At 29.0% G+C, this 11,530-nt stretch overlaps 1 protein-coding gene across 1 annotated transcript in view; it reads left to right on the top strand.

The window, feature by feature from the left end:
* Positions 1–3,031: 3,031 nt before the first annotated feature.
* Positions 3,032–11,530, top strand: part of LOC143915429 (uncharacterized) — an 82,634-nt gene continuing 74,135 nt past the window's right edge. The window contains exon 1 of the mRNA XM_077436081.1: positions 3,032–3,285. The gene's annotated coding sequence lies outside the window, so the exon portion shown is untranslated. The remainder of the gene's footprint in view (positions 3,286–11,530) is intronic.

The raw sequence follows: 11,530 nt of genomic DNA, 5'->3' as shown, positions 1-11,530 counted from the left end.
TTGAATTTATTCTGCAGACGAATTTTTTATGTAATATTTATGTACATTAAATTAAAAAATGCAATATGTATCTTGTACATATTTCTCGATTATTATAATTAATCTAATAACCGAATCATTAAATTTGAAATTAAAATAACATTGTTTATTGAGATATAAAATTACCGCATATTATAAAATTATTTGCACATATATTAAAACAATTTTTTATATATAAAACATGCACAAACATTTCGTCAAGTTATCGATTATAAATGTTTCCTACTACAAAATATAACATTCAAAAATAATTTATATAAATAAATGTTGATATTCCACCGGATATTTGTATTCTGATTACTTGGAATGTTTATAGTAATTATAGTTTATTATAATTTATTGGGATCATTCTTTATTGAAAAGTCACTCAAAAATCCTCAAAAAATCTCAAACTCAAGTATCCTCAAAGAAATATTTGTCCATTCCAATTCTTTTATTTGAAATTGGAATCGCTCAATCCAGTAAAAAGTCAAGGAATAAATATATATGCTTTTTTTTAATATAACACATATTTTACATTCCTCCCCTTTATTTTGTCTTCTGGCAACACCGGTTCAATCAAGAAGAAAAAAATAAGGAAATGATTTTTTTTGATGAAATATACAAAATATATTTTCTTCATATTTTATTACAAAACATACACAAAATATGTTTTCTTGTTGGTATTTTCATAAACGATGAAATAAAAAATAAATATTATTTCATAAAATATGAATTTATAAAAAACTCCTACCTTTTTTTGTTAATTATTAAAAAAAAAAGATTTTTTTAGATTGATAAATCCAGTAATTTACCGCTAATTGCTAAAAAAAATCGGATTACCAGTAAACGGAAATTACAGTAAATTGGACTACCTAATATGTACATATACATATGTATGTATGAATGCAGGGCCGATGAGAAGGGGGGGAGCTGGGGTAAAGTTCCAGGACCCGGACTACTCGAGGGGCTCCACTGTTATATCATTCTTTCTAGAGGTTGTGATCGAGAAATCTTGTCTCGAGATTTCTCGAGAAATTTTGATTCTCGTTTCTCGAGAATATTTTATTGTAAAATTTCGAGATTCTCATTTCTCGAGAATATTTTATTATGAAAATTCGAGATTCTCGTATCTCGAGAAATTGTTTATTAAAATCTCGAAAATATCGAGAATATTCTTAATTTATCACTACATGTTTTTGTTCAATAAACTGACTGATTTGTATACTTGTTAACTCGTAAATAATTTTGTGAAGTATTGTAATATGTATAGATGGTCAGTATTTTTATTATTTGTCCGGTAAGTTATTATTCGGTCATCAAATAAGTACATATACACATGTTACAACGAAATCACACCATTTTTAAGTTACATATACATATGTATGTGCATGTAGGTACTAGTCACTAGTGCGAAGGTATTCGGTTATGATATCACTAAAACGCTAGTGAAAATATATTTTCACTGACAATATAACCCCACTTAACACACATAAAACAAAGATTTCTGATTTATTATTTATTTATTCCTTAGATATTAATCAATTTATAGTCAGTATTTTAATATGCATAGATTGTCAGTATTTTTATTATTTGTCCGGTCACAATAACACGGGCAAAGCCAGGTAGTAACACTGGGAATTTTATAAAATTATTTTTTACATATTGTTATTTTTACTATTTTAAATTACTTTTGTATGTTTTTATTTTCTTTTCATGCCTTCTTTTAAAATATTTTTTTAAAATAATTTTACTTTTACAATGTTCTATTGTATCTCTCTATATCTTTCTTTCGTCATGTCTTTAATAAAGTTGTAAACCCCTGATTTAATATATATATGTAGTGATTGTGTCCTTTTGATTTTTGTATGTTGTCAAGTTTATATGCTAAAAAAATCAATTCACTATATTAAAAAAAAAATTATACTTTCTCGAGAATCTCGAGAAACAAAAAAAGAAAATCTCGAATTCTCGAGATTCAAATATTTCGAGAAAATAAGATTCTCAAATCTCGAAGTTCAAATATTCCGAGAAAAGGAGATTCTCGAATCTCGAGAATCAAAAAAAGTCGAGAAATCACAACCTCTAATTCTTTCTTATTCATTTATTTAAAAAAATAGCAACCAACATATACGTAGACATTTTTCTTATAGTTCTGATATACATACTTTTCGCATATTAAAAATATATCTATAAGATATTTTTTTCTTAGTTTGTCATAGGGATATTTTTCCCAGGGCCCAGAATTCCTCTCGGCGACCCTGTATGTATGTACATACATATGTACATAGAAAAATGTTTATTTTAGTGTAGCAACAACAATAGAAATAGATTTTGGAACAAAAAATATGTTAACCCTTAAATAGAATATCCGAATTTGCTATCCGTCTCATTAACCCCACCACGTTCGTATGTATATATTTTAAACTTTTAGTAATGTGTACATGTATGTATGTATGATACACACCAAATTGACATTCTTCCTTCACACCATAACAAATCTTGCAAGATGATCCGAACCGAAAATCGGTTATATCACACAAGGTCAACGAGTAAAATAACCATCACAAAAACAGACTTGATTCACTATTGCACCAAGCTATCCACAATTGCATTCAGTTTTCACACCAAAGAAACCGTCTCGTCATGCACACGGACAACATCCGTTCAAAGCGGAAGTACCAAAAACGAAGACCAAAAACCAAACGATTCTCCAATACTAAATACAGTAAAACGTAAAAAATAAAAACTAAATACAATAAATGTGTCGCGATTAAGTGCACAACAAAGTTGTTACGTGAATTCGGGGACATAAATCCGAATCTCATCGTAGTACATAGTACAGACCGTATAATCAGACACTCGAATTTATACTACCGAGTGTCAGTCCCTTGTGCAAATTTCGCCGTCGAATCATAAGCAAGTGGAGACTGAGAAGCGGGGGAGACTTGCGCAGGCGACTTACCTACTTACATTGCCGAGTAAAAGTAACTTTTTAATAAGGCGGCTGGTTCAGTTTTGTCATACTCGCGGTACGAGTGAGACGCGCCGCGCGGGTTTCGCGCTTACCTGTCATACGTGACGCGTTCATATCTCCAATAACGAATAGCGAATTCGAATAAAAACCAAGTGCATCGTCTGAATCTAGCTTTCCCGGTTTCGAAATATACGTATCTTTGTGTGAGTGTCAACGGTATGCAGTTTAATGAATAATGGATAACGCTCGCTGATTACACCAGTTGACATTTGGCCGCCGAAGAAAGGAAGGTTCGTACTGACTTTTTACCATATTAATTTCAAAACGGTGTCCACTCGACGACTCTAATGAAAATTGCAAACGAAAACAAACGGAAAAAATACACATTAGCGTGTGAAAGTAATGATCGTATGTAGGTGGGCATGTTTACTAAATAATGCCTAAGAATAAAAAATCGGTTAGAATACTTTCACTGGAAAAATTTCCATAAACAAGCAGATTAATACTAAAAAAGTATATGCGATGTGCGTTTATATTATAATATTGAATAATTTCAAATGCGTTAAGTCATACCGAATTGAGCGCAATAATAACATGCTAATTGACGTTTGAGTTTCACGTGCTCGCTTTCGTCGCACATTATAAAAAAAAATGATATACAATTTTCACTTGCACTCTTTATGTAATTCGCGTTTTCGTTTTCGCATTAATTAATGCGTTGATCTAATAATGAGTTATTTCTGTAATCGAAAGTCGATTTGTTGAAATGACGCGATGCATTCTATTACGTATATTAAGTATTTCAGTTTATACATATACGTATGTGGGTAAAATATACACTTAATGTCAAATTATCACTTTGTATTCAATTATGTAAATTAAATACTTTTATGTATATTATAAATTTAAAATAATAACCATATGCTAAATATCTACATATAATATAATATATAATCATATTAGGTACTTCATCTTGTTATTTTCGTTACCTTACTTTTATCCTAAAGATATGCATACATATACATATGTATATATAAGTGGGTATAAATAATATCATTATTTTACGTCATATATTACATACATACATATGTACATACATATATAATAATCATAGTTGTTTGGATAGCGGGAAGCCATAATTTTAGGATAATTTAAATTAAACTTTAAAGAAAATCATTAGATTTAATTTTAAAAATCAATAGAAAAATACTTTTAATATATCTCACCACAAATGGACCATAAATGATGAAGCATTTTGTTTCACAGATATCTTTTATGTCACTACACTAGCACTAAAGGAAATAAAATATATTACATACAAGTTATTAAAATTTACGATCCTTAAATGACCTCGATTTCATAATATTTTTTAAGGCTGCTTTTTCAAAACACATATTTCTGAAGTTTATTGTATTTGATTATTTTATTTTATGTTATGTATGTAAGATGTATTATATGTATTTACATAGTTTTATACCATCAATACTGTGTTCTCCATAGCTTAGCCCTACTCTACATTGTCTTGTAAAATTGATCGGTGAACTAAATTTAACAAATACATGGAATACATTGGAATTGGAAGAATTTTCCATTTGATTTTTGTTGCATAACTTAACCGAATTTTCTCTCATTAAAAAAGGGTATAATAATTACGCTTGCGTTACACGAAAATATGTACTTATTTTTTCCCCACATTTTATCGCACTGTAAAAAGAGTATCGATCGAAAAATATCGATTGTTACGTTCAATTACACCAAATCATAAAAAAGTCGGTTTTTGTAAGCAATTACACTTTCTAAAATTATTGAAAAACTCGCAACACACCCGGTAGCTGTATACCAAAACCTAACTGTCACTATTACGGTCATTTTCCACCTGAGATGAAAAATTTTTCGAAAAATTTCACAACCCATATATTCGTCTTCCTCTCGGTATGAACTACGACAACGTACAAAAAAATGACAATGCAATATAATTTTGTAATACTAGATAAGCATTTAACTAACAATGGTATATATGTACATACATACATTCGTTACCATCCGGCAATCATTAATTGATTGTAACAGCAGAACATTTTCAAAATGTCATCAATTGCAAATTCGATGAGCTAAATCCGCACTAATTCATTCGAATACCATTTCACTGACGCAACCTGTCGATAAATTTTGTATAATATTAATTTATTGTATTACATTATTGTTTTCTTGACCCATGAGTGTGTAATATTTGCTACATATATTGTTATTTAACATCCGGTAACGCCCGTTCTGATTCCTGATCGACCTTCGACGAAGACAATTCCTACGCACCTATTATGTATGTCTACACCGATATAATACATACATCTGTATATATCGTTTATAAAACGAGAAAAATTACTTCAAGGTAATAGAAAACCGTGAGGAATTCCGAATGTTAAACGTTTTATTGCGTTAAATTTGCGGTTAATGAGTTCATTAGTGATTTCAAAGCTACATACATATGTATGTACATAGATTCATATTGCTACCCGGAAACTTTGGGTATTTCCAATCAATCACGTGTACACTTGTTACAAATAACACGTGAAACGTTTATTAATTACTTGCAATGCCAACAGCTGCAAGTATGACTAATGTACATACATACATACATAAATGAAATCCAGTCAAAATTGACGAATATTGATTTGGATTTTATACAGAGACATCATAACCTATTTAATATTTACTGATTCTAAAATATTATACTTTTCACAAAAGAGTTTCCCTGTAGAACAAAAGCCATTGTAGACTAAATTAAAAATAATATTCAAGAAAACAATTTATATTTAAATTATGTAGTTAAATCCCGAAAATTGATCTATGCATACATATGTACTAGGGCTTCTGCTCAGGTCTACCCGGGACAGATATTCCTGAGAATTCACAGTATTTTTGATATACCGTGTCCTGGGAATTTTTATCTCGAATCCCGGCAATATTTCAATTTAAAACGATCTTTTAGTATATTATAATAAAGTCGAATGTATATCATACGATTAAACTATTATAAAGCGAGTGTATCATTCCAAGAACGATACACAATGATGATTCCACAATGGAAGAAACTCTCTTTGAAGATCTGATGAAGATCAGACAATTAAATAAGTTAACAATTAAATGAGGAATTATCAAAGACAAATCTACAAAATAACGTAAATATAAAAAAAATGACTTCAAATGAATGAAAATATTTTTTCCATTGCTAGAAATATTTGTAACAAATCTAGAAATAGGCTAAGTATTCTCGTTTAAATATTTTAGTATTCTTAGAAAGCTATTTCAAATAAAATTACATTTTTTTCAGTTTTTTTTATATTTTGTAAATAAATAAATAAATTTTACATAAAAAATAAATTTAAATAAAAAAAAATCCCGGGAACGATCTTAAACTCCGTCCCGTGTCCCGGAATTGAAAAAGTCCAGGATATCAGAAACCCTAAATTATATATGTATATAAATATATACATACATACATATGTACATTATATCCTAATTGTTCTAATCCTTACATCTCGTAAAGATCCTAATTGTTCACAATCCCTACATTTCGATAACCAAATTAAGTCAAATTAACATGAGTATATATGTACATATATACATAGGTACCCTGAATCATATCAGGATGTCTGACTTTTTCATTTTTCACTATGTTCAAATCATGTACATACATACATAATCTACTTTAAGTATGATGCTTTTATGTGTGACAAGTAAATATCCCTTATGTTTTTCAACGAAATATTTTACATTTAAATAATACATAATTAGCAAATCAAAGTCTAAGTCTAAGTGTCAACGTTTAATATAGACATCATTAACACGCAAGTGCCCTCATAAATTACTCTTGAAGCTAGAAACCTGTGACGCGGTAAATCCAAGTCAATAAAATTACGTCTACAATTAATGACGGTTTAAAAACCTGCTCCTGTTGGCTCCGACGCTCTTATGTCAAGATTGTAAAGTGGAGTGAAACCGCGAATGGAGATTAAATTAGATGTATGTCTACATATAATATACACATAGGTACATGTAGAATTTAAAACGATGTAGGTATGTATATACATATGTACCTGTCACGCTAATTTGCATGTCACTAGCGTGCTACACTTACTGTTAATACTACGTGGGTGATTTCGAATTGGCGATGCTTTTAAAACGGTGATTTACTTTGCGATGGTAAAAAAGAAATTTAGAAATGTCACCGCGGATTGGTAATGAGTCCAGTTTGATGCAGTTTATGTGACAGTCGCATGTCGTAAAAGTCGTTTTTATCGACTGTTGCACAAACTCTGCCTTGTTGGACTATTTTTTTTCGCGAGAATATCAACAGTGTTGCTATGGAAATTTCGATTCTAGAAGCTGGTTTCAAATTTATCTCTCTGATTGATAACGTTGCTGCTACAATTTATGGCATATCAATTTACAATCCATTGTCTTGTCTTATTGATAGAATTATTCAAAATTAAGTATTATTTATTTTGTTTCTTTAAATGAACTTATTTATGGACATATTACTGGTATGATCAAAAGACGATTTCATGATTCTTATAACCAATAGATACTTATAAATAAATAAATAACAAAAATATTAATGATCTTTCTCGACCCCATTAAACTGGGGTCTACCTCATTCCAACAACTTGCAATATCTCAAGACTCGTTTTCCCAACTTTTTCAGTGTATTTCATCGTCGAGTACATATATTCAAAACACGTATACGATTTTTTTTACATAGTAATATACTTATTTTACGAGATAAACCTTAACTATTGAAAAAATATAGTAAGAATTCACTCTTAAACATTTTTTTTAATATTTTAAAAGTGTGTTAATAGATTAAAATCTATGAATGATCACAATATGTGTCGTATTTTAAAACGAAAGTGGATGAAAAGTTGAGAAAACGAGTCTTGAGATATTGTGGGTTGGTAGAACGAAGCGCACCGATTACATTGATATTTCCGTAACTTCTTTAAGTCGAAATAATGATAATAATATTTCCACTCATACTACCAAAGATCAAATGATTAATTATTTTAATGAATCGACCTCTAAATTACCCAAAATATTATATATATGTATATATCTATATATATATATATATATATATATATATATATATATATATATATATATATATATATATATATATATATATATATATATATATATATATATATATATATATATATATATATATATATATATGTATATATATATATATATATATATATATGTATATATATATATATATATATATATATATATATATATATATATATATATATATATATATATATATGTATATCTGTACGATGATTGTCCTAAAATAATAGTTATCTTTGCCACTTTCACATTTTTACTGCCATCAGGTTTATTCAAAAACAATAAAATTTTCATATTAAACCATAATACTGTACTCTTATTTAATATAATATTTTAAAGATATTCTACGACTGATAATTCAAAATTATAATATCAATTGTATTATATTGTACCTATACATAATAATATAGAGACAAAATCAATGTTTATCCTTAAGTATGGTTATAAAGATTAAGATTAACGTACAGACCACACATTCAAAGCGTTTGCAGGTCAAAGCCGAAGATCAAATCGTTGAGTAAAACATTGCAAAAAACGATAAATCAAAGATTGCACAACAAATTTTCAGAAGTAGACGATCACGATAGCAGGATACGTTTCGACGTTCACCCTTTCGAACCTACAAGGACAACGTATTTAAATTTACTACAATTGCAAAACCGGTCGATTTTTTTATTTGCCTTAATCTGTATACGTATGTATATGTAAAAATAAAAATATATAAAACTACAACGGCGAATCCAGACTCTGAAATCAGTTTCACTTTTGCGTTCGAAATATTTTTCGTTGCAATTCTTTCGGAACGACATTGTGGGAGAGCGATACCGGCATTTGGCCATGACAGTACTAAAAAATCACGTTTCAGATCACAAAAAGCGTTCGTAGTTAATACAAAATAGCGCTTCAGCGATTTACAACAATTTCCAAATAATGCATACGTTTACAAATTAAAATATGAAATTTAACGTACGTGTTATTAATCCAAATGATCACATATTTTAATGCGCCTAATTAGAACATGAAAAAAAATATCGATTAATTAATATAATAGCATTTTAATCGATTACAAAACTCGGTTGTACAAAGAAATTCGATTCGGACTTAATTTTGTCGTGTAATATTTGACATTGGCGAACGCAATTCGAAGGTAATCCATCTGACACAATTGAAACAAAATACTTATTTATCCCCTTAGGCTGACACGTATTGGTATAGTAATTATATGAGTGTTTACATTGATATGGCACTATCGAAATTTCTATTTGCAACAATTAATGAATGACAATTGCATTATCAACATGCGTCATCGGAAAATTCGAATTGTTCTAAGAGTTTCTTTTAGTAACACCATTTTCTCCATTAATTGATACATTACAACGCCTCATCAACTGGTTGAATACATATAAATACGTGTACATTGTAAATACGTGTCAATTTTATTAATTTATTTAAATGAAAACGTATGTACGTCGATAATTTATCAGCTGTGTTTTTTTTAAGACAAATTTACACTCGGATCGATCTAATAAACTCATCATTAATTTATGCGCAGAAAAAAACCTCTAATTTGACATAATTTATGTTGCCGAATATAATGTATTATAGTGTAATATTGAATAAACATTTGAAAGATCGCGAGTCTATGTCGACTCGGCTGACTTTATTATTACATGGTCTGCTCAGAACAACTTTCCACGAGATCGGATCGCTACAATAACAATTTCGATTTGCCCGTTGAGGATTTGCACGAAATGTCAAGGTCCTTTGGAAGTCTTCGAAGAGGCAGCATCCTCTCTGATCTATGGGCATCGTCGACGGTATGCGGAAAATGTTCCCATTGATTTGCAATTTGCTCGCGGTACCATCTCTCATGGTGGAAACTGACACATCATAGGCGTATGTACATATACGAGTATATTTATGTATGTATGTATGTTACCTACATACATATATATGGCGCCAACACTCAAATGCTAACGTGGGCATACATCATCAGCATAATGTACATCGTCATAAATTACTTGAACGTTTCAATCCTCTGCTCAAAAACAATAAAAGATTTCATTGAAAATTTATTGACATTTCCGTATAATTTGTCTATCAAAACTTAATATATTATACATTAACTATTAATATACAAACATTCATAAATATTAGAATCGAGATACAATGTACTGCAGTGGCATTTTGCAAATAAAACGTTTCACCATAATACCAATTTGGCAACAGTTTTAAATACACAAATTAAGATTAGTATATTATACCTCAACACTACAGAGATTGATAGAACATCTGAAGCTACTGATTAAAATCCAGTTGAAATCCAACGGGTGAAGTTTTTAGAGAGTTAATTTCGATTGTTATCTACCAATGACAATTCCCTTAGAAAATACATTTATATTCATGTATAATATGTACATGCATACATTTATAAAGTGTGCACATTTATATTCATGTACATACATACATATATTCACCTGACAGACAGTATTTGGATCTAGATCCGGTCTAAATCTTCCGGTTTTATCTGAAATGTAATATGACTAGTATACAAATAAATAAAAATAAAAACATAAGCCTTATTTATTTACATATTTCAAAATATGTCTTACACAATCTTATTTACATATTTCAATTCATGACGATTTAAAATTTCACCTACAAAATATTAAAGTTTCATTTTATTTAACTCTCAACAAATTTTTTTGAAAATTTGTCATAGAGGCCATTCGTCCCACCGATATATTAATACCTTTCTGTTTTACATGAATCATTTTATACTAATTTTAATTTTAAAGCCATCATTCAAGTTGTTTTAGGATTACACACATACAGACATTTGTATGTATGTAAAATATTTTGTACAAATCTAAAATTATTTCAATACTTTTATATAAATTGTATTAATTACTAAAAATAATATAAAATAACTTTAAATTCTAACAATATATTCGTCAAAATTTACTTTGATGTTGTATGTAATATTCTCCAATGTATATCTGAACTCAAAACGCCTTCCTCAACCTAATATATATATGTAGGTAGAGCTAAGAAAGCAAAAACTGCAGGAGGTGTTTTCCACAGAGGTGTTCAAATATACAATGCCCTTCTTGAGAGCATTAGAGGTGATAGTAACATTGGTGCTTTCTTGAGGGTTGTTAATGGATACCTCTGTGGAAGATGACGTAATTATATATGTAAGTTTATTAAAATGCTATGTATGGAATTATGTTATATTATTTTAGGATTACTAATTATAGTTTTGTTAATTTTGTTAACTATGTTATATTATAGTTGTTAGTTTTAGTTTTAAATTGTTAATTGTGAAATAAATCATTAGCAATTTGGTATTTAACAATAATAAATAAATAAATAACCATCAAAATACGTCAATAAAATCGT

This window comes from Arctopsyche grandis, chromosome 1, assembly GCF_051622035.1.
Source record: "Arctopsyche grandis isolate Sample6627 chromosome 1, ASM5162203v2, whole genome shotgun sequence".
Lineage (NCBI taxonomy): Eukaryota > Metazoa > Arthropoda > Insecta > Trichoptera > Hydropsychidae > Arctopsyche > Arctopsyche grandis.
This window is presented reverse-complemented; position numbering and strand designations above follow the sequence as displayed.